Source organism: Rhipicephalus microplus, chromosome 1 (assembly GCF_043290135.1).
Source record: "Rhipicephalus microplus isolate Deutch F79 chromosome 1, USDA_Rmic, whole genome shotgun sequence".
Classification (NCBI taxonomy): domain Eukaryota; kingdom Metazoa; phylum Arthropoda; class Arachnida; order Ixodida; family Ixodidae; genus Rhipicephalus; species Rhipicephalus microplus.
Window position 1 is genome coordinate 193,548,226 of NC_134700.1, and position 24,387 is coordinate 193,572,612.

A 24,387-nucleotide genomic window follows, 5' to 3' on the forward strand; every position below is an offset into this window, starting at 1 on the left:
CTGTAACTCTTCATTTCTGAAGGGTACAAATAATTTTATTTTTCTAACTGGAGTAAAATATGACAAACGTTTGTGGAAGACCATTTCTGATTTTCACTTCTCAAGCAGTACCAATTATTGTTCATTTGCTGTGTTACTAGCTGTGAGTCCTATGCAAATATACGATATTCTCTCAAGGAGCTGCGCCGGTGAAGCTTGATGTAGAACTGCATAGGACAACAACACAAAGTTCGACCCAGATCTGCAAAGTGAAGTAGAAGCGTAGTATACGATATGTATGTTATATCAAAGCAAAGAGTGGAAAAAGAAGGCAAGGTGTGGAGGATGGAAAAGAGACCATAAAAAGCGCAAAGAATAGTATATTTATGTAGAGTATTGGTGTGGTAAAAGGACACGACGACAAGGAGGATGTAAAAAAGCTTGCGAAGAGAGTAAAGAATAGCACAGTCATGTGTATTATGCAAGGGGGCTGGAAATTGAAGTGAATGTTAGGAGAAAAAGAAAGCGTAAGTTGCCCAAGCATGTCTAAGTTGTATAGTATAGCAAATGGCGGAAAACAGATGTGAGGATGAGAAAGGGGAAGGAGATGAGGAAGGTCTTTACATAGTCTAGTTAAGGCGAGTTCAGGAAGCAGGTCAATTGCAGGTGGCCAACGCACTAGGAAACGCGGCAAGGTTCTCTAGAGGCTCAGTCGTAGCACCAAAAAAGTATAGCTGCCTCCATTTTTATAATAGGAAGCCTAGAATAGTCATTCACTAAATAAATAAAGGGGAGCCTAATTTATTTATTATCACTGCCACCTATTGGGAAAATTTGAAAGCATGGATGTACCAGCCAACAGTACCTTACAACATCAAAACAAGCTTTTTTTTAATAATCTTTCATATTTCGAAAGTATGCCCTCTATGTGTTCTTTTTTAAGTACCCTAAGGCAGTGTGTGCTAAATATATTCAGGCTCAAAAACGTAAGAATGAACGAACATATGTAGCCCTTTTCGATGTGTATAAAAACAGGACGTAGTTTAGTTTTAGACTAGAAACATAACCAATGACAATAGCTTTTAGCAATTTATTTGCTTGCTATTTTAACAGGAGAAATGTTTGAGTATAGAAAGTCATTGTGTCGACTTGCTTGGCCCAATTTAGAAAGCCAGCGCGATTGATAGGTGCCTGGGCAAGTGGAATAGTACACGTTATAAGTTGACCAAAAGTATGCTAGCATTGTTGATACTTAATCGCTTTACTCACTAATTTCGCCAAACAAGGTTATTTTAGAAACAATGCGTCATTAGTTGGTTATAAAACGTCTATTTTACGAAGTAAAATATAAAATTTGAGAAAACATTAAAAACTGCAGCAATTTTACCATTTTGGGTACGCTTGAAATTAGCGTCCAAAAGGGATACGCGATAGCTTGATTGAGCCCCATGCGCATTTGTCGTTGCTTCCCATTGAATGCCTCGACCGTGCCGCTAGAAAACGAATGACTTGGCGCCTAACTTAGGTCGTTTAAAAATTGTTAATTGCCCACTTCGCTTCAAGTATTTTGCGAACCAGCGGAAGGCCCAGTACGCGTCCGTAAGGCACCACATGAAGCTATACGCAGCGGTTCCGTTGGTTGACGCTTTTGCTGATGAGGATTACGAGTAAATATGTCTGAGTGTTTTGTTTAGGGTAGGCCTCTAAAACACTAATTCATTACCCACTTCACCTGTTCTGACACCCGGCACGATCCTACGCTTCTGCCCCGCAACATTACATATGATAAGGAGACTATTTTCACTACGGGAAATTCATGTGGTGATTTTTTCTCTATCAAAGCAGTGTCAATAAATAGCGCATCTCCGTGGTAGAACACCTACTTACTGCGCAGATGGCTTCTGTTTGATTCTCACTCGAACTAGAATGTTATTATTTTATTTGCATCTTCTCCGATTTTTCAGTTATGAACAACATATTTTTCTCTTACAGCCAAGAATGCTGTCGTCAACGCCGACGCCAATATTTCTGAAAAACTAGGTAATATTTTGTATATTGTCTTGTGAAATTTGCCATCGTTACGGTACCCGACTGAACCTGTAAAATAATCATGCAGCCTGTTCAAGTCCTGATTGGGCCACCTATCAGAACAAGCGCAAAATTAAACAAAAAAACTGGAAAACAAAACACACCAGAGCACAGCAATAAAACTTGTTATCCTAATTACGTTCACCTCTCGCCTCCTACTTTACAAGAGAGCCTTATTAGCACTGCCCGTAGCAAATGGGGCTATCTAGAATAGAACGCACTAAAGAAATTGTGCTTCGCTCTGTTGCAAAAAAAAAAAATCCCTCGTAAACACTGAATGAACAAAGCGCTGACCTCGTTAGTCTGAAACATCGAGTGCGAAAAGAAATTACCAACTCGTTAAATCAGGACAGGTACTTAGGAATATAGAGTGGATGGATGAATCATTCTCTATACTATGACCTCAGCTCCGTATAAGGAAGCTATATACAATTTCCGTTCTCTTTCCTAATCGTTGTGTTTGAAAAAAAAGAGGCTCGCTAATGAATCCAAGAGAAACGCACACACATAGATGGCGTCAGCTGAAACAGCGTGATCAACGTGAAAGCGGCGGTGAGTGCCCACACTGGGTATAGCCATAGTTGATTTCAGATTACGTGGTCATCGCCATACGGGAAGCGAGCGCCTTTCTTGCTTCTTTTTACGAGGTATATTTGTTGAGGGAAATTTTGCTGAGGCCTTTCACTTCTCTGCTTCATCTGATGGTGCTAATCGACTAAGGTATGACCTGTAATTAATCAATGATAACTGAGCTCAAAAAATTTTGGCAGAGATGCAGTAACCTATAAGCGTGGGTATTGCACAGTAACTTTGCAACAATAAACTCTGCCAAATAAAAAAACAATCAATCCTAATGTAAGTGTGTTAGGCACAGTGGTCAATGAATGTTGAAGGTGCACTTCTTAATCGGCAATTCAACATTGTATGGGTCAATGTTTTAAACTAGATAAAATTATGATGATATTTTCGTAAAGGGATAGTTGTGACTATGCAACGTAGCAATCAGGTTGCGACAACTTCGCTGAAGTAAAAGAAGAGTTTGCTAGTCCATGTAGCAATGGTCGTGCTGTCCATAGCAAGGTGCTTCCCAACGACTAAAACTGCCTTTGTGTCCTTATACAGAGAGTTCAACCGTCAGACAGATGGGGGTTTAGCCGATTCGTAATTATTACCTATATTTTATTGATCATACGGCCACGTTGTACTTGTCTTAGCTCATATCTTGCGGACGATATTGAGTCTATGATAAAACAGCTCTGAAAAAGTACAAACTGTGCTAGGCGATCATGTTTTAGTAACTGAGCAATACTGACACAGACACACTGTTGCGTTGCTAAAAAGTAAAGTCAGTGAACAGCACTGTTCACTCTTCTTCCTGTATAGCGTTTTGCGGTTTCTGATCATAACTGCCCCTTTTGCTTATTTTTTACTATCTTTTCCTCTGTTAATCTGAAGTGCCAACGCGCATAAAAAATCACAGTTTACATTCGGTTGTAGCAAAGAGTTCTTATAATGCAAAGCACCTCTTGCTTGGGTCTATGTGCCACGGCGTCGGTGCCGCCCTCCGCACTTACACAACGCATGCACTGCTAAATGACATCGTGCCTTAAAATTCACTCATAGCAAGTGAGACTCCTACCTTTATTAACCATGAATGCAAACATTCAATTATCTTACTACATCGACAAACCTTGATATACTTTCTTTGAACTGCTGTCTCGCTGGTCTCCTGCCAGAGTCACAGTGAAATCTAGCCATTCGAGAGCGCCATAAGCTGTGTACAGCAGTGATCATAAACGAATGAAATGGTAATCCTTCGCAATTCTCTATTGATATATATGTGATGTTATGACGGTGTAACGGAATTTTTTTTGAATGTCTGCTGTGAAACATCTCAAAAGTATACCCCTTTTCTAAACAGTGTACAAAGACGTGATCGGTTGTTTCGAATTTCGTTGCAGATTACTCAGTCGGATCTCCATGACATATAAAAACGTTGCTCGTCTGGAAAGGTTCTTTCAGGAAGTGTTATGCTGTAATTTCAAAAAAGGGCGCTGTTGTATTTGGAGCTACCTGCTATTTTCTTAACCCTTTTAATTGCAATATGGCCTTTACAAGCTGTGTATATCAATTTATACAGTGGAATGGGGAGCGCAGTGTCACGTAAGTTTTTTTTCCAACAAAGCAAAGGTAGTCTGCCAAAAAACGGACACACTATTACCCATGCTGTGCCCAACTTGCTTGATGCTGCTTTCTACTTATCCTGTAATCAGTTGACTGTTCACAATAAACTCCGGCAACAGCCTACCTAGTTCTTATTGACAAACTGTTAGCTGGAAAGGACTTCTGTCTCCCAGAAAAAGCAAAACCTGTTTACTAAGGGCTTGATGAACAGATGTGCCAGCCCAAGGCTTCCACTTTTCGCCCGTTTAGAAAAATTCTTAAGACTGCACATTTTCTTATTAGACCCGCACACAAGTATTGCATCACCCAATGCCAGTCCACTGTTGTGTATTTACATTAGAATTATATATCTGTCGATACTGCAGCACCATACCAATAGTGGGTTCAGATATCAATCTTTAGATGTCAAACTACTCACACATGCTGACAATGCTGCGACATGTGTTACTTCTTACGAAGGTGTTTAATATTCACCAAGAGTTTCTAATTATCTTGGTGACGTTACAGAAAGCCACATAAACTGGAGTTCATGCCCCGTTCCGGGGCATGAATTTAAGCTTTCAACCCCCGATTGTTTTTCGCAGCCGTTAAATGAACAAGAACACCTGTTAAATTTTTCGGTGTGTCGCACGAGTCATACAAAATGCTGATGGTTATTGTAAACAGCAAACAAAGAAAATAAACACAAAAACAAATTGGTGGAGAGCAACTTATCTGTCCAGGTAAGTTAGGGCTACAGTATGCAGTTGATTGTTTTGTGTATTAGCTATGGTACGTGATGCAAGTGCTATAATGTTCACAAGTCAACGTGCACAGCCATACTGGTTCTCGAAACTTATGCACACAAAAATCCTACAGAAGCGTTACGAAGGGTAAAAAACCGCCTTACGTATTAGAGCGTAGTAGAAGAGTGAAGTAACAACCACGTTTTACATAATAGAAATGCCTAACAAGAGGATCATTGAGTGCTTACGAAGGGTTCATCCATAAATCTCCATCGTCATCAGCCACTGAATGAACTAAAAGAACAGTTGGTACCTTGCAAGCGTAGTTGTATTTGCAGCCCCGAGAGAATTTGCAATGGGTTCTAGAAAACCACTCTTCCAGCTTTCGCTGTGACTGTGCTACGCTTTCTGTACAGGCCTGACAGTAATTGTTTTAATAAGTGTATCAAAAAGAACGCTCTAAAACATGACCTAATGTTCAAGTCAGCTTCAAATCTGCCTACCCTCGGTAGAGTGAGCCAGACAACCAGGATGACGCTTCATTTCGGGTTTTCATTTAAGCAGCACCTTTAGTGAGTCATGGTTCTCATAATATATTTGATGAATTTTAGGCGCTCCAAAGCTTAAGTAGAACAATATTTTCTTTCAGTAATTTTATATCGAGGTAGAGACTAGTGTTTTCTCAATTAATGATGTATTTATCTTTTGAATAACCGCCCAACGTTCTCGTAGCTGTTTTTATTTGAAAAATGGTGGCTAGCGCACTCGAAATAGAGGCAGAGCGTAAACAACAGTATTCCGTCCTACTTAACTACATTCATGGCATATGCAGCAGGTGGGTGTACAATTACCGAAAAACGTGAACAAAGTGGTAGCATCCCAAAACATCTTCCGCTAAATATGAGAACATTTTCAAAATTGCATCTCGCAGTATGACTACGTTGCGAATGTCTAATGTACGAAATGCCTATGTCAGCGGCGAAGTGTCTTTTTTTTTGTTCAATACGTACCTATTGCAATAGTTAAAAAGAACACAAAAAGTTAGTTTGTGACATTTCAACTAAAGTTAACTACTTCATCACGTTACCTGCATAGAAAGCAGGCATATGTAAAGTTTTCGGAGAGATCAATTTAATATACGCGCGTAATATTCTGCAAAAAGAAAAAAAAATCCGGGATGAAACCTCTTGCTCAACGCTTGTTCAACGGCCGTATTGCGTTAAAGGAAAGCCATACCAATGAGAGATAAGCGTTTGTTTATCGTTTACAAAACAATCTTCTCATTCAAGGAGTCTGCAATACGCTTTGTCGCAGATACTTGAAAAAACAGCTACTGAGCCGGGTGCGCGACCTAGTTGCATTCCGCAGGACAAACATAAAATTATTCGCCTTTCTTCCTTCCTATATACCAAATAGCACAAAGTAGATGGGCTGGTCACACTTTCAGAAATGGCAAGTTGTCTCTCTGTCTTGCACGATGGACTCATTTTGCACGGAGGTATAAGGCGTTGTAGGGGTCTCATTTCTGTCCACGACTATTCGCATGTCCAATTATATCTGCCCCACTACTTCCGCTATTTTAGGCACCACAGTACGACAGAAGCTAGGAAGAGTACTCGTTTAGGGGCTCTTTCGAAACACTCATCTGGAGGACCTCAAGCCGTCTTTATTGCGTCCACTGCCCGATTGACCTGTCCAATCTCAGGGCCCAGTCATAAAGCTTCGAGGTCCAGCAACAGCGACAGTGGTTTGGTTGAGCGGCAAGCGTTTCTCTCGGCACTATTGCACGTAGGGCTCTGGGCAGCTCTTGCGAGATTCTGTTGGTACGCAGTTACACACGCTTCTTTTTTCACTGCAGTCGACATGTAATGAAGTAGCTGTGTAACGACGGAAGACGTTCCTACATTGGCGAAAGCTACGTCAGGGGCCGACTGTTAACGGCAATCAAAAGTGGCGGAAGTCTTTGCAGGCACACTGTGAATACGAATCACTTTTTCGCTGGCATGAAGTCGTACTAGGCTTGCAGTAAGCACTGTTTGCTCTTAAAAGGAAACAAAAACTACTAAATGTTGAGAAAATTCGCGAAAGGATGTCTGTGAAAACATAGAATATCCCTGTTACACGAGAAAGTTTAATGTCATTTTAGTTTAATTACATTCGACACATCGAATGTCATTAGGAGACGTGTGCTGCTACTCGTAAAGATATTTCATCTGTAAATGATGGCAATCACGATGTCGCTAAGACGGGACTGAACAAAAAACAGTCGCAGCGTGTGTAAGCAAGTTTATGCGGACTAAAGGTCATAAAAATGATTCCTCATGGACGAAATTGAAAAAAAAAGTTAATATGCAGTTTTTATATATCCGAACAAAAGCTCGTAGCTCATACGATGTCGAGGCGAGACTGGAGCCACTATCGCTCTTGGCGTCACGTGGTAAACGTTCACTACGGCTGACATGGTGGAGTGCGAGGAAGCCACGGCAACTTTTCACGCCGATCGGATGAAAAGCATGGTTGCGACAAATTTCTCCCTTCGTGCCAGGCATGTTAACCAAGAAAGGCAGCTTGACATTGAAACTGAAGAACGGGCAAGTCAGTCGCGAGACATTGAAGCGCAGCTACAAGCTCCGAGGCTAGCGTAAACACTGAGCACATGGCAGACATGGCCAACAACGCCGGCGACGCTATTAAGAATGTCGCTGTGAACGAGAATATTCATTTTTTTTTCTAACAGCTCAGTTTAATTCTAAGAAAATTTTTAAACAATACTTAAAAACAAAACCATATTATTACTTGTTATGATTTATTAACCTTTTCAAATATAATGTGTTCACGGCCCTCTTCTGGCGAAAGTACATCTTCGCGACGAAAACGCATTCGAATGAGTTCGGCTAGCTCATTCGTTTTCCGAATTTATTTTCTTTTATTGACATTAGACGTCCCCATGAGACAGCCATGTAATGTCAATAAATGTAAATATCATTTGGTGCAACTGACATTAAACTTTCTCATGTGACATGGGTATAAGCAACATTGAGCAGTGCCATAGCAGACAGTGCCGAATGTAGTCACTGTGGCAGTGAGGAAACCAATGCACACGTCCTCTAACGTTGTTTTTCCCACAGCTTCAAGAGGTTACAGCTCTCAGCAGTGTTAGCATACCTCGATGACTTGTTTTGTAGCCATCAATTTTGAATCGCCGGAACGTTTTAGCTTCAGATGACAAAGCCATCAAGGCACTTCTGAATTCTTTGGGATCAAACAGTCCCGCTGAACGACTATGATGGTATCGTGTACTTGAGTGTCGGTGCATAAAAAAAATATATTGTTGACACGCCTTTTATTTTATTGCTACGGTTTTTCAATATTTACTTTTGTCACTCCTCGTTGCGTACATATATATATATATATATATATATATATATATATATATATATATATATATATATATATATATATATATATATATATATATATATATATATATATATATATATATATATATATATGTGTGTGTGTGTGTGTGTGTGTGTGTGTGTGTGTGTGTGTGTGTGTGTGTGTGTGTGTGTGTGTGTGTGTGTGTCATTCTATATCATGTGTACCCGGGCATCTTTCGGCCATCTCTGATCATGCTGAAAAAATCGTGCAGGTATATATGAATATAAGAAGTTGTTATGAAGCGTGAGATTTAGCAAAAAAAATTGTATTGCCTAGCGGGCACTTCAAAATTGGCAACAAATGAAGCAAAAACATTGCAAATATTTTGTGGTAAATATAGCATTTGTGTAAAGTTGGGAAATATTGCAGTTTGACTCGGAATGCGAGCCCATTTTCGCAATGTGGCAGTCAAAGCAAATATATAGCTTATATAATGGTCTATGGTATACCTTGTCAGTAAGACATGCAGAATGTTTCAAAAGAGTAGCTTTTTTTATTTTAAGGAAGAAACAATTTTTCTTTCTGTACAACCACAAGGCAGGTTGAAGCTTGCCTTTGCCTCACATTCACTGAGTAGCCAGTCAGCGCGAGGTTTCGACGGGAGCCTTTCGGCAGAGAATTCCGAGGATGTCATACAGCTGATTACTGCTTGTTTTAGTAATACTGCTGTAGAGAACGTTAAAAAGGGCCAATAGTGATATTTTTGTTGAATGGTGCCTTCTCCTTTGGATCATCAAAAGGCAGGTTATATTTAACCGCTTCTTAGTCGCAAGGGAGAGAATTATAATGCAGTCGATGGCCGGAAAGACAGCATTGGGCATTGTGTTTGGCTAGTGATGTAAAATACACACGGTTTTGTTAATACTTAACGACATATTTAAAGTATAGCTTATCTTAGCTCATTTCATTATGCTTCAGGTATAGATGTGCTTGCTTGCTGTTTGTGTGCAGGACGTAATGATGTGTCGTAGGCGTACACGTTGTAGATGGTTCGACTTCGTGCCCATAAATGACAACTATATTGCCTTTCCAGTTATCACCCAATCTTTTCACTCATCTTTTCTTATTAGTCCTAGGGTGTTGAAAACGCTGAAAGCCCGTCAATCATACCGGATGGGCTTTTAAATAAACATTTTCAGCACTTTCGAACCATTAAATAAGAGAGGAGTAAAAATGTTAAAATCCCTCCGGAAATGGTGACTAATTTATGAGGACATTGTCTAGTTCTTCCTAAAGTTTCTGAGAAACATCATTTCCTCATGCACACTAGTGGTATACAGTCACGCATCGGTCTGCACCTGAAACATCATTATTAGACGTTATGTAAACTACACCTAAACATTAAAGACAACGTGGCACTGCCGAGATTTTTACGTGAAAGCTTTAACTATTACGAAATGCAGCTCGGTGGCGGCGTCGGCGGTCATTGCGCATGAATAAAATATTTTGATAAATGAAAATATGAAATAAAGTAAGAGCTATTAGAATGAGCATCTTTTTGTCCTATAAGGAGGTGAATGCGTTGGCGAAAATGAAAGAAGCATATTTTAAGTGACAACCTTATGGCTCTGTAGGTTTGCTCTAGTAATTTATTGTCATAAATATTATCCCCTTTTTGTTAACAATTTAATTAGTACTAGAGTATTTTTCTGTGTTTTTTCTCACTCTTTAGTAAACCTTTTCTCTCCTGTCGTTGTTCAAGCCCTGTTGTGGGTTGAGCTGGGTAATAAAGCTGCTGTTTAAGAGAGAAAGAGGAAACACAGCGATGAGAGAGATAACTTTCGCTACAATTACAGATCTTCCACGGACAAATTGAGTGCCTTTCGTAAGCTTCAAGTCTTGAGGTAGAGTAGTCTCATAGATAAAATGCAATAAATACCAACACCAACTTATGAACTCCTCTTTAGAGCTCTCAAATAGTTAAAGTAACACAACTAAAAGACTTATACAGAAGTTTATTTAGTCTGCGAAGGATCTAAGAGGTGACTTTGATTTATAGGAATGATGATGACAGGCGAAGAATGTACATGCCTCGGGACTCGCTTTGATAGCGAACGCGCGAGCCTATATACAGTCTTTCATCATGATCTGCCCCCCTCCCCCGCCTGTGTGTAAGTGAATAAACAAAAAAAGTTTTAATTTCGAGCTGAAATCCATGCGTGATATTGTGAGAAAATCCTCTGGGGCCCGGGTTTTCTTGTGGGAACGTGTATATACTGGTGAAACACTGTAAATAAGGCAAACGGGTATAAGTTATGCGAGATCACAAAGCCTTCTTTGGTTGTACAAGAAAAATAAGGTCATAAAGAAACGATAAACGTCGAGGTAAACATGAAAGATGGAAACGCATTACGAGTCTTCAGCATGGTAGCCACCAGATAGACCCGACAGCTTCTATAGAAGATATATTAAAATATGTGATATAAGATCAGTGCGTAAATTGACTTGGACAGCGTGTCGCGGGTTTCTAATAGGACAAACTGTCCGCTGGGAAATCAGTGACTATCGAGGTTAGAGCGGTAGCTTGGATGTATAATAGCACTGCCCTGGCAATCACGCAGCTCATGCCGTCAAATATTTAGTAAAAGAATAATACATCCTAAGAAGTACGTGAAGCCGTGAATGCTGCAGGAAGGACAATAGGAGGACAAGAACGACGGGGAGGTTAACCAGCCTATAGACAGCCGGTTTGCTACCCTGTGAATGGGAGGGGAATGGGGGAGATGAAAGAGAGCAGAGAGGGAAGAGAGATAAACACAGCACATTCGGCAGCACAAGCGCGCACACTCTAAATCCTCCAGCTTCGCTACAAAGTGATCTTACGGCGATGCTTACTTTCAGAATAATACATGAGCTATTAAGAACTACTACCAGTCTGATCCCTTCAGGCAAACCATCTATGTTGTTTTTTAGTAATGGTACTAATGTCAAGCACATAATCAATGTACTGCAAACTGTCAAGTAAAAATTTGTCATAGCCCATGCAGTGGGAAAAGTTTGGCAACGAGATGGTTGCAATGACCATAACTTAAGCGCTACAATTCTTCACAAAATCAGCAACTACTAGTAAAACAATGCAACACCCATGTTATAGTTGAGGCATTTTAAAATGTTAAACATCTTTAGGTTACAGTATATCATACCACACATATATTAAGGATGGCACAAAACAGTGACTAATACCCAGTAACATGATATATACGTCAATTTTTTTCAAATTGGGCTAATTAAGAGTAGTCTAACAAGTAGCTTGGCCAATAAATTTACAGTGTTTAGTCTGAGGCACTGTCACAACAAACTTTGGCCACTAGTGACACTTATTCACTCTATTTACTCTTGACTCACTTTCCAACCATGCACAAGGTGCAACGCACTATCCCTTATTCCCCTTAGCACTGAAACCTGCAGATTGGGAAGCTTTTCTTTCATAATCCTTCCCTAATTGTTAAAGACGAGTAGTAGTAACATCCCGTAATACCCAAGATCTCATTACAACCAATAGCTTGCAATAGTTTTAAGGGGTGATAATGTGAAAGTTGAGCTAGAATCATGGCAGCTGTTCATAGCGTTAGATACTTGCGAAAGCAGGCAAACTGTACAGGCAATCATGACTAGAAACTACAATCACAAGGACAAAACATCAATCGTGCGAAGGTTTGTGCCAAGTGCTTGCCATCAAAGGTATACACGCCGAAGAACTCACCCCTAAGTTGAGCAATTTCGGCTTGCAATTCCTCACGATTACGCTGATTCTCGTCCTTTCCTCTATCCTCCAAGCTTTGCAGCTGTTCCAACTGCTCCTCCAATTCACAGACCTTAGCTAGGAATATTGAGCAGCAAGATATAAACAGTAACCTGTATGACACGTGGGCATTAACGTGGCTTCTACTGTTTGGCACGCCAATACCGTGCTGTGATTAGGAAACATTGCGTTTCTGAGGGGAACACTGGAGGAATTCGCGATTTGGGGTTGTTTAACTAGGATATAGATGTAAGTAAACAGGTGTTGTTTCAATTCATCATCTAATCAAATATAACAGCACCGTGCCGAAATATGGACGACGACGAAATGTCTCTTTCATAGAACACTTGTACATGTGTCTCAAATTTTCTATTTGTTTTATCGCAAATTAGAGCTACCACTCTCTCATTGCGAGATTAGATGAAGGAGCTTCTCAGGATCTTCGTAGTGGACAACCGATACGTCTAGCGGCTAAGAAACGTGGGACCACCTCAAGCGACACAGACAGCGAGGCAACGTAGTTCTACTCTGATGGCTACGAGTCATCGGATGACGACTACACAGTCACGATGAGGCACAATGCAAAAGGGAGACTGCTGAGAACATCGTCGACGGCGAGTTTATCCAACGTGCAGGCTACCCCGCAGCATTGACCGCACGCTATACTCTTCATGGCCGTAGACCCTTCGGCCAATCTACGACTGCTTAACAGGCAAGTCCTCTCTGCATATATCGAAGGACACGCTCCAAATGAGAATAAAGACGGGAGGATCAACTCACGGAAGAATGTTCTGGCAGTTGATATTCTACACCGTAGTGCGCTGCAAAGCCTACATGGCATCATGGAAATCGACAGAGTTACAGTTGAATCAGTGATCCCCACAGACTGGAAGGGCAGTGTTTCAAACGCTGATCAAACGTGCAAACGCCAGCTGATCAAACGTGCATCACGGCACCTTGCGTAATCTTGCGCGCGCTGCAGGAAACTGCGCGAACTCGAATTGACTTCTGAACTGAACGGCACTCCGAGATCATTTGTCTCGAGCCTTCCTGACGGATTTGCCACAGTAATGGGCCACTAGCGAGTAGGGCGCCGTCGCAGCTGCGCGGGACCAAGTGTTTGCGTAGCGATGGCTTGCGAACACATTGTTACGGAAGAGAAGAGACGCCGTATCGATGAGGCTGTGTATTAAATATATTTCAAATCACCAGCAGCGGGGTGACAGATTGACCAGACACCAAGCGGAGACCACTCTTCGTCACACACGCAAATTGCCCTACAAAATGTCAACATGCACGTAGTAATATTACGCCGTTGTCATTACTTGCGCTGTCAGCACCATGAAGCTTCTTGTACGGAACACAAGCATTTAACTTCCCATTACGTAGCGCTTGCGTCAGAGCCATGATCAGACTCTAAAAGTGCGCAGTTCACTGCACTCGGATGTTGCAGGTTTCATCAGCGCGATCGCAACAATAATATTAAAACGGATACACGCGTACGCTTTTTGCAACGTCGAAATTGTACCAGTGGTACCAGCGAAGTGCAGGAGAAGTTAGAAGAGAGAAAGGCGTGGACTGTAGCCAAATTGCAGTTTTCATTGCTCTAACTATTTCGCCTCGCTGGCCGAGCTCGGTCGTGTTGGCGTCAAGCGGTACTCCGTAATATCCAGTGTAGTTAGGCTACATGCAATGCTGAAGAAATATCATGCCTCCATTCTGAGCTTACTGAAATATATTTTACAATAAATGCAATCAAAGTGACTTACGAGCATAAAAAAACATTAACGATCGAGTTGACGTGAAGTGACACATTTGGATAGGCTTAGCGCGATTCAGGCGAAGACCAAGGAGACACACAAAACACAGACGAGTGCTGACTTACAACTGACTTCATGGTAAGTCAGTGCTAATCTGTGTTCTGTGTGTCTCCTTGGTCTTCATCTAAATCGCGCTGAAGCCTATCCGAGTATGTACCAACTCACCCAATTCAAAGTGCTATTAGAAGTGCAACTCGCTACTCGTGAGTTAGCAGCTGACCGTCCATCGTCGCTGTCACTCTAGGTGCGTTATACGTCCCGTAAAAAATCCTCCACATCAGTATGGTTTCTTTGAACACCAATCCTTAAAGTAATGTGAGGAATTCTCTCCGCAGAAGGACTTCAATACCACAACGCACAGCAGCAATTAACACGGCTTCACTCACCTCGTTTACCTAGGCGGGGAGAACTATTCGCTGAGACTCCCGGCAAGAAGCGAATCGCTTGCAGTGTGCTGTCATCTATCAATGAACGCAAAAATCAAGCGGCGCTACGTTGGCCAAGGTTTGCAAAAGCAAATCGTCCAAGATTTGAAGAGCAAATTTCTGCCTACAATGAATGTTATGGGATTCATGCACTACAAAATCACTGACGAATGCTATACGCACGTAAAACTAGGTGAGTTTTAACTGCAAAGGTCAGACGATAACATTTATCTATCCAACCGGGTTGCAAAAAATCTTGCGAAGCTGATATGTGTACATCAAACGCGCAAGTTGCCACGTATTTTCACAAAAACTTCGCGTCTCGCAAGAATGCTCCTCGAGAGAACGCTCCTAAATTCCACTAGGAGGCGCCCCAGTCTATTAACATGACGAATTATCATCTGTTTGCTTTAAATGATTGGGATTATCATACACATGCTCTTTTTTCCCGGTTCCTGATACTTTGCACGGTCTTTCTAGTTGTTTTATGGTCTTGCTTGCTTGGATACGTCTTTAGAAAACGTTTCATCTAAGCGTATAATTCTTATGCAAAAAGAAGATGCACTGCAGGAAATTACACTAGCTCGTGAGCCTCCTAGCCTGATATACATATACGAACATCAATGATGACTCAAGAAGAACCATTAGGTGATGTTTTATTACAATAACAAGAGCTGTGGTAGAATGTATGCATATATGGATGTCTTGAAAGTAGCTAAGGTGAATTTAGACTGGAAGAGCTGATTATTCTCATTTATCTAATCTACTTGGTCCCTCAGGAATGGTGCGCTTGGATTACGCCAACAGAGAATACCCGTTCTGCCCACCTACTGAGCACTATAGGAAAGTCAGGCGAGGTTTACAGATTGACACCCTAAAGCAACTCGCTCTAAAGAATATATATATATATATATATATATATATATATATATATATATACATATATATATATATATTCGCGGAATTTCTATAGTCATAAACTGTGTGTGTATATCCAGCAGTGCTTCTTACTGCTCAAGCAAGGGCTGTCTCAAGTTAGGAATAATAAGCCCTAAGAAATATTCGCTTTCTGATATGATTGTGAATAAATGGTAAAAGAGGGCTCAACACCAACGACAATATAATAAATAATTTCATTTCTGTTTAATGTTCCACAGCTAGTTTATTTCGACATTTACGTGGATGCAAGCAGCGCTACGAACTCTTCACAGCTGATTTGTCCATCTACGTCAAAATTCGCTTCGTGCATAATTTCCCGGACTTCCTTGTCCGTCAACTGCTGGCCCAAGACGGTCATCATACGGCGTACGTCGGCGGCAGTGATATATATATATATATATATATATATATATATATATATATATATATATATATATATATATATATATATATATATATATATATATATATATATATATATATTTATATATATATATATATATATATATATATATATTATGAAGTCTTGGTTTGTATTACCTTTTATTAGGCCCGAAGAACCGACAGCCGACAGCTACGATGAATGAGCCAAGATGATGATGCTACGCGACAACGATGAGGATGCATGAGCCACACATGATAATGATGATAATGTACCGGTGAAGAGGATGCGTATACTAAATGCCCACATCAATTCCCCCCACGTGAAAGCGGCCAGCCTGGCCGCGGCAAGTCAAAGGGACAAAGAACGTCGCATGAAGGGCTTCATACGGGAGACATGGACGACCTCTGTAGTTCGATAACGGCGATCTGCTGGGGCTACAAGTGGCGTCACGCGATAATTCACTGGTGAAGTCTCTTAAAGAACTGTGTACGGCCCAATAAACCGAGGCTGAAATTTGTCGCACAAACCAGGTGTGCGAACAGGCGTCAAAAGGAGCACTTCGTCTCCAGGTTGGAAGGAAACATCACGATGCGATTCATCATAAACTAGCTTTCTGTCTTGCTGGCGGGCTTCAGTGTTTATACGAGCTCGTTGGTGGCACTGTGCGAGTCGTGAAACGTATTCCTCTGAAGAGGATGGAGATGAATTCGCTTGGCGGGTAAAGAAGGAGACGTCCAGGAAAGAAGTAGGGGAGCGTCCATAAACTAGGTAAAATGGCGAGTAGCCGGTTGTTCGCTGAATGGCCGTATTGTAAGCGAAAGTGACGAATGGTAGAACAACGTCCCAGTTTTTGTGGTCTGGTTGAATATAGGCGGCGATCATGTCAGCAAGAGTGCGGTGGAATCGCTCAGTGAGGCCGTTAGTCGGGGGATGATAACTAGAGGCAGTCTTGTGAGTTGTGCCGGAGGCCTGAAGAAGTTCGTTCTCTAGTTGTGAAAGAAAGGCCCTTCCACGGTCACTGAGCAACACACGTGGAGCACCATGACGCAGTATAATGGCTCGGAGGATGAAATCGGCAATCCCAGAAGCTGAACCTGTAGTAACGGATGCCGTCTCGGCGTAGCGCATCAAATGGTCAAGGGCTGTTACTATCCACCGGTTTCCAGCAGCACTGACTGGGAGGGGGCCATAAAGATCGACGCCTACAACTTCGAATGGTGTGGCTGGGCACGGAAGAGGTTGTAGTTTACAGGCGGGAGCAGATGTTGGTAGTTTTCCACATTGGCAGGTAGTGCAGGACCCGACGTACCGAGCTACACTAGTGGTAATGCCCGGCCAATAAAACCGACTTCGAAGGCGATCGTAGGTTTTATGGTAACCAAGGTGACCAGCAGTCGGATGGTCATGAAGTTTCCTGAGGACTTCAGACCGAAGCAATCGGGGTAGAACGGGAACCCAGCGCTGACCATCAGGATGGTAAATTTTGCGGTACAGCACCGAGTTGTCCAGCTTAAATTGCGAGAGTTGGCGACGGAGCCTTGCATTAGGTGGACGGGAACTGCCAGTGAGGTAGTCTATAATACGTCGACAGTATGGGTCAGCCAACTGTCGAGAAGGAAAATCGTGCGGGTCATCCGAAGGCAGCTGGTCCATAGAGGCGAGAGAGGAAACCGCCGTAGACGTGGACTCCGGGGGCGTGTTGTGCAAATTGATGGCGGAAACCCCGAGTGGAGTCGCTGGTAGTGGGCAGCGAGAAAGAGCATCGGCGTCACTATGCTTCCTGCCACACTTGTACACGATCTCAAAATCATATTCTTGGAGGCGTAGAATCCAGCGTCCGAGGCGTCCCGACAAGTTCTTGAGTGTCGAAAGCCAACATGAAGCATGGTGGTCGGTCACAATGGTGAAATGGCAGCCATGCAGATATGGACGAAATTTCTGTACTGACCAAACGATGGCGAGGCTTTCCTGCTCGGTGATCGTGTAGTTCCTCTCGGCTGCGGAGAGCACGCGGCTGGCGTGTGCAACGACTCGCTCTCGCGAAGAGTTGTCACGTGGCAGGAGCACGGCTCTTAAACAGCGGCCGCTAGCGTCTGTGTGCAGGAAGGTCGGTGCATCATCGTGAAAATGAGCAAGTACACGGTCGGTCGTGAGGGCACTCTTCAACCTGTCGAAAGCCGATTCACATTCCTGAGACCACTGAAAGGGCATACCGGAAGCAAGTAGCTTATGAAGTGGTGCGGCTATGGAGGCAAAGTTTTGTATGAATCGCCGAAAGTAAGAGGCGAGACCAAGGAAACTTCGCAAATCTTTTGGTTTGTCAGGGCGAGGGAAGCGAAGCACTGCAGCAGTTTTATCAGGGTCTGGGCGAATTCCGTTCTTGCTCACAACATGACCGAGTACCTTGATAGATCTGCTGGCGAAATGGCACTTTTTGGTGTTAATTTGAAGAGCAGCGCCCGCAAGACAAGTCAGGACCTCGTCCAAGCGTTGCAGATGTTGAGGAAACGTCGATGAAAAGACAACAATGTCATCGAGGTAACATAGGCAAGTCTTCCATTTCAGGCCACGCAGCACGGTGTCAATCATGCGCTCAAAAGTTGCGGGTGCATTTCATAGACCGAACGGCATAACATTGAATTCGTATAGGCCGTCCGGGGTTGCAAACCCAGTTTTTCCTTTATCATCTTCTTGCATGGGGATTTGCCAATAGCCGGAACGCAAGTCGAGGCTCGAAAAGTATTCAGCACCCTGTAAGGAATCTAGGGCGTCGTCGATGCGTGGCATGGGGTATACGTCCTTTCTAGTGATGTTATTGAGTGCTCGGTAATCGACACAAAATCGTACGGAACCGTCTTTTTTACGTACCAGAACGATGGGCGACGACCAAGGACTGGTTGAGGGTCGGATTATCTCCCGTTGGAGCATATCGTCAACGTTTTCTTCAATGATTTTTCGTTCAGCTAGAGAGACGCGGTACGGACGGCGGTGCACAATGGATGTTCCGTCGGTCTGAATACGATGTGCTGTAGCAGTTGTCTGGCCCAGGGTGGATGAATGAACGTCGAAGGTGTTTGCATGCTTTTCCAACAAACCAAGGCGCTGCTGCTTCTGTGAGTCATTCAAGTCTTTGTTGATGGCTGCTGTAAAGGCCGAGGAAGCAGCATGATCTGCAGGATGGCCTTTAGAGGAGACAGGGGTAAGAGGCACAACGCACACAGGCTGCAGATCGGCAACGCAGGCGACAGTAGTTCCCCGTGATAGTAAAATTTTATCTTGTGTGGTGTTGGTAGCAGCGAGGACACTTAATCCATTGTTGAAGCGAGCCACACCTGATGCCAGAGCTATGCCTTTATTAAGGCAACACGGTGACAGAGTGACCAAAATGTCACCAGAGTCGACGTCGTTGGACATAACTGTCACTAATTGATGTTCGTTTGGTGGTAACTCGATGTCTACTGCAGCGATGAGTCGGAGTGGCCTGTAGGTTTCGTCGTTGAGCAAGTGGTCCGTGTCAGTAAGATGGACGACACGTTGTGCACAGCAAATAGCCGCAGAAGCAGAGGAAAGAAAGTCCCAGCCTAAAATGAGTTCATGGGAGCACGGGGATAGCACAGCGAATTCTATATGATGAAGAATTTCGTCGATTAGTACACGGGCAGTACAGAGAGCGGAAGGGCGAATCATTGTTCCCTGGGCTGTAACCAGTGTCGGTCCATCATTAGACGTCGGGACTTTTCGAAGACGGGCACACAAATCAGCACGAATAACAGAAAACGCAGCCCCAGTGTCCACCAAAGCATCAACGTCCACTCCCTCAACTGTGACCGCAATCATATTGTAGGGGCGCGCTGGAGGAATTGGAGTCCTGTGTTGGAATTCAGTTTGTCCTCCAAAAACTGCATCGCTTAGTTTTCCGGACGCCGATCAGAAGTAAGGGAAGCAGGCTGAAGAGGAGAAGAAGAGCGCCGGTAAGGCGACGGTGAACGGCGTCGGGTTGATCAGTGACTACTGCGCAGTTCACCCGATGCTGGCGGAGATGGAGACCGACGCGGCGGTGACAAATAACGGTGACCCTGGTACAAGGCTCCTGCGGCATAGTCCCGTTCGCGTATGTCATACCCTCGGCGCTCGTCTTGCTGGCGCTTGAGGCAAAAGCGTGCAATGTGACCACGATAGCCGCAATAATAGCACGTAGGCCGAGTCGATCGATGAGGAGGGTAGTAGCTTGCGCTAACTGCACCAGGAGAGAGAGAAGTCAGAGGGACAGGTGACGGCTCACGCGGTGGTGATGAAAAGTTCGTGGGAAAGCTTGTGGGAGGTGCGGCAGCAACCGACGCGTACGTTCGTGGCGGGGACGTCGAGCTGACGGTGCCTGGTGGTGCGGCGGCGGTGTGCGGGAACGATGGTAGAGTACGAGAGACAATGGGCTGCAGGTTGGCCATGTGGGTCATGGACGTGAGCTCCTCCCTGATGACATCCCACAATGACGTTGAAGAGGACTGAACGGGACACACTGAAGGTAGTGTGAATCCCATTGATTCTAATTCTTCACGTATAATCGCCCTTATCGTGTCTCGCAGGTTTGGATCAGTCGTAATACGGGCCGCATCACTGTCTGATTGTAGGCGCATAGATTCAAGTTCTTCGAGGCGCTGACAGGTTGTCGCAACGTCAGCAACGGTAGCCGGATTCTGGATCGCTAGGGCATTGAATTCGACGGTTGCAATCCCCTTAAGAAGCTGGCGCACCTTGTCTGATTCTGTCATTGGTGTGTCAACCCGGCGGCAAAGTGAAAGAACATCCTCGATGTAGGATTAGTACGACTCCCCGATGTGCTGTTTCCGAGTCGCGAGAGATTTCTTTGCGAGAGCCGAACGAACAGCCGGTGTGCCAAATACATGGCGAAGCTGATCTTTGAAGGCTGCCCAGTCGGGGATGTCGATGAAGTGGTTGAGGAACCACGTCTTCGCGACACCCGTGAGGTAGAATGACACGTGAGCGAGTTTTTAGGTGTTATCCCACCGGTTAGCAGCGCCGACACCTTCGAAATCGTCCAGCCATTCTTCCACATCTTCTCCGCGCATACCGGCGAAGGGATGGGGCTCACGCTGCAGGCTGTTGATGACGTGAGAAGGCGCGGCACGCGGTGGTTGAGTGGGAACGGCTGCAGCACCAGCCTCATCTTGGTGCGACATATTTCCGGACACCTGGCCCAAGCGGCGACCTGAACGTAGCTCCAAGGGGTATAGTGGTCGAGAGGATGGCGGGGGATCTAACAGCCCTTTCCACCACGTATGAAGTCTTGGTTTGGATTACCTTTTATTAGGCCCGAGGAACCGGCAGCCGACAGCTACGATGAATGAGCCAAGATGATGATGCTACGCGACAACGATGAGGATGCATGAGCCACACATGATAATGATGATAATGTACCGGTGAAGAGGATGCGTATACTAAATGCCCACAATATATATATATATATATATATATATATATATATATATATATATATATATATATATATATATATATATATATATATATATATATATATATATATATATATATATAAGAGAGACAGAGAGATTATGATATGGATTACGATATGGAGAGAGTGAGATTTGGCTAGATAACAGCCCATAAACGCAGTCACTCTTATTCAACAGCAAAACCAACATTTATGCTGATTGTAGCCTGTTCATCTTGTAGCAAGAATGCCGTGTTTTCTTTCTCTCGTCCGTGTTCTCGAGCGCCTTTCACAGCAAGAAAATAACTGTGTTGTATGTTATGCCCGTTGAGAGCTAACCTCTTGCGTGATTACAATAACGGCACTTTGTAAATTACACGTGAGGCCGGCAGGTATAGTAAATATATTTATTGTGAAGCCACGATCACCAACAAGGAAGTAAAGCGACGTACTACAGCGTGTACTTGACTGCACCCGCTTACAAAACAAGGAAACTGCGACGGAAACAGCTACAGCAAGCCCACCAGCAAACAAACAGCTGGCCTGTGTAAATGTTGTTAGAACAGCGCAGCCTTTGAGGAACAAAGGGAAACCATGTTTACTTTCGCGGCCAAACAAGTTTGTTGTTCAGCAACGCGGTTATAGTGTAGCAAGGTGTTGGAGGAGAGATGGCGAAAAGAGAAATAGAAGCTGTAATTTCATCGCGCTAACAAGGAAACAAGTGCGCTGTCGCCTATCTACAGCCGCAGGCTTGGGTTGCGATGTGATATTGTCTTATTTTTTATGTTCAATTTTTCTAAAGTAATTGCATAAAGCCTTGTTGTTGCTTCCACAAAAAAAATGTAGATATCCTGCGTTGTAGCTTACCATAAAAGCAGGAAATGTTATGTATTTTATTCACTCCAGCGAACCGCTCGAACTGCGTAATATGCCCCCACGAAGACAACGCTCGCTGCAGGCTGCGTTAAAAATGAGGAAGCAAAGGAAGATACGGCTCTAAATTACTTTTTTACAAAACTAGACCAATGCCTGTGTACGAAAGTATGTATATTTGGAGCAATAACGCGGCGTAAACCATATAAAGAGATATTCAAGACAAAATCTTAATTCTATAGAGAAAGAAAACCTAATTTTCAACTGGCTTTATCTAGCGTCAGCGAAGAAAGTAGCGAGAAACCTCTTTGCCTTTAAATAACAACTAATTTCACTTTACATAGGCCTGATGAAAAAGAACTCGCATTTAGCACACCATGCATCTAATTCACCATAATCTTCTCTGAATTCTCAAAGGGTTTGGAAAGCTCTACCTGCCAATAGAGTTGATGGAGCTAGCGTCATCGTTCAGTTTTCTAGTTTGGGTACCTGAAGTTGTTCGAATAGTGACTTTAAAGACAGGCAATGAACTCTCTATCTTCGGTGAATATGGTCCACTTATGGCTGAAACAGATTTTCGCCAACACCACTGTATTGTTTTTGCCGAAGCCACTGCAATATCACGCTAGAAAACATAATTTTCCACGAAAAGGAGCTTATTCAATTTATTCATCTCTTCCTGTATACTGAAATATGCCTATAAAAGGAAGCGTAACTAAAGCGCCAACCAATTTTCGCCTGTTTTTCGACGATTGCTTTGACTTTGCTTAGGCACGGAGTTTTCATTGCACAGAATTGTTTTCGCCTTCTGGAAGTATCTTGCTGAAAATAAGAAACTGTGGCATTTACGCCTGTGAAATCGAACATGCACATCTTGACACAAAATAAATAAGTTAAAGTGAAAATGCTGCGTAATCACTTGTGATCTCGCAATAACAATATCCTGTATAGCACACTAGAATTCGACCACCGAAGAAAGCTTTATTGTTCGTGCTTGTTCGTCACTTTTTTTAGGAATGGCCAGCAATAAAGAAAACAAAAGAACTGCGAGTGTAGCGTGGTGAAGGTTGCATTAAGTATGGTTTTTGTGACGAAACAGCGTCGCTTGTCTCACACATTTTTACTCGACAACTACAAATGCAGTGATAAAGCAGTAAGCGAGATCTTTATGGAGTATCCATAGGAAAAAATAAAGAAGTAATGATGGCTAACAACTATAGACAGAAAACAGTGAGCTGAAAAAAAAAAGGGAGCACTGGAACTTGAAGCACGACAAAAGTTTTGGTACCCTGTTTGCCATGAACACACTCCCCCCCTTAAACTTTGCCTAATTCTTCTACAAGATAAACTGTTGCGCAATATGATATGTGCGTATTATGGAATAATTTATCGCAATACGAAATATACTCTGAGATGTTAAACCTCCCAAACCAACCAAACAGCCGAAATATAAGGGGGCACAATAAATGGGACTTCCCGATTGAATGCAAAATGCGGTGGTGTCATTGAGACTTCTAGCAGTTTCAAAGGTAGCGGTTGTCATTTCTGGAAGTTGGGATACGCTGAAAAAAAAAACACTGTGAGAGACCGTTGTGTTCTACATTTCAAACGTCGGGGAAGGCGTTACCGTGAGGGGTAGTGAATAGTTAGCAGATTAATGCGCAGCTACAAGAACAAAACTTAATACATCACGAAAACCAGTGGTTGACGCATAAGCTGACAACGTCTTGTTACTGAAAGGCACAAGAATGATTGTGATACAAGCACAAAAAATGATGTCGAGGTGAAGCTCCGGCTAGTAGCCTGAATCACTTCCGTATATAGTAAGCTTGCCAATGACATGTCAGCCCACGCTACTGCCTACATTGAGTGGTATAGAACAGTTTGCAGCCAAGCAGAAATGCATCACGTGTACCTAAAGAAAAAGCGTTATCGTCACTCTGCATGATGTTGCTTGATCACTTTTCTTGCTATATTTATTTTTATACGTCTTATATCAAAAGGGTATGAAAAGCCATTGAACCAAAAGCGTCGCTGGCAGCAGTGACATTTTTAAACGGTTTCTCTTTTTAAACTAAAAAAAAGCTTTGTTTTATAGGGTGAGATTAGCTGAAGCTTTTCTACTTGCCCTTAAAAGGATAGAATTCTAAAATAAGTAAGTACTCAGGGCTGCAGCTTCAGGCTCATTTCGGTAAATACTGCGTCCTTGTCACAGTTAGTCACCCGTTTAATTACTGACAAGAGCTTTCAATTTCTCTAATTACACCGTTAACAGCAATACCACGAGTGTTAAGAAGCTTGTGTCGCACTAATTCT